The sequence below is a fragment of the Camarhynchus parvulus genome, chromosome 1A (genome assembly GCF_901933205.1).
Source record: "Camarhynchus parvulus chromosome 1A, STF_HiC, whole genome shotgun sequence".
In the NCBI taxonomy this organism is placed as follows: domain Eukaryota; kingdom Metazoa; phylum Chordata; class Aves; order Passeriformes; family Thraupidae; genus Camarhynchus; species Camarhynchus parvulus.
The window spans coordinates 52,318,654-52,319,757 of NC_044586.1; positions in this window are offsets into that span (position 1 = coordinate 52,318,654).

Here is a 1,104-nt window from a genome sequence, read left to right on the forward strand (position 1 = left end):
ACTAAGCCCTTTAAAAATCCAAATGAAACCAAAATGAAAAAGGGAAATCACAGGTATAAATAGACTAACGATGAAATTTTACTTTTAAAAATAGTGACTAGTTCTTGTGTTCTCGGGATGTTTTGACAAAAAGCACGACTATACAATTAATTATCTGTATGACTAAGAAGTAGATTTTGGACTACAAAATGCCATCACTACAGCTTTCCATGCAGGGAGTTTGATATGAGCTACAGCAAAGACTCCCTTCAGAGGAGCCAAGATTCTTGAGTCCTGAGAGCTGTGATGAGAGCTGTGATTTTCAGGTGAGCTTATTCACTGCCAGCATTCCTCCTTGTTTGATGTGACTCCATAATGCTTTAAGTCATAGCCTGTATTTACATTCAAGCCTTGAGTGAAAATTGTATCACTTGTTTATAAAGAAAAATGTTTTTTTCCATCCTCTCTCCTCTCCACTGGTTTGGAGAGATTAAAAATCTCCTCTACAAGGGTCAAGGTTATATTCACAGTTAAAATGTAGGAGCAAAAAACTGAGATAATAATTAACCAGTAACCATTTTAACATGTTTCCCAATAAGCTGCTTCAAACTCACCTACTTCCAGCTACATCTAAACTAGACCAAATTGTTTTATTACTGCAAGAAAAATGTGTGCTGCTCTTATTTAACTCTAGAAGAACAAAGAGATGCTGACTGTTGATAGAATTAAACATTATCTTTTAAAATACTGCAGGGAAAAAAGCAGTATTAGTCTTGCCCAAGTGCACTATGTAGTCATTTACTTAAATTGTATGGATATAAACATAACATGATGGAATAACACTTAAAATACCTGAAACTGTAAAATGTTTAGATAAACAACACATGGAAACCAGAGCCACTTGGGAAGTAATTCAACCAATCATCCTGAAGTTAGAACAGCTTTTGGAAAATGAAAAGAAGCAGAATCCAGGCTCAAGTCCAAAGAGCTAAACAGAAAACCTGTCTTTTCAAACAGCTTGTTCTGTGGCATATTTATGATTACAATTGTTTGAATTAATTTTTAGTCAATGGTTGTCTTAAATCCATCTGAAAATAAAAGGCAGTGTTGACTACCACTGGAAAA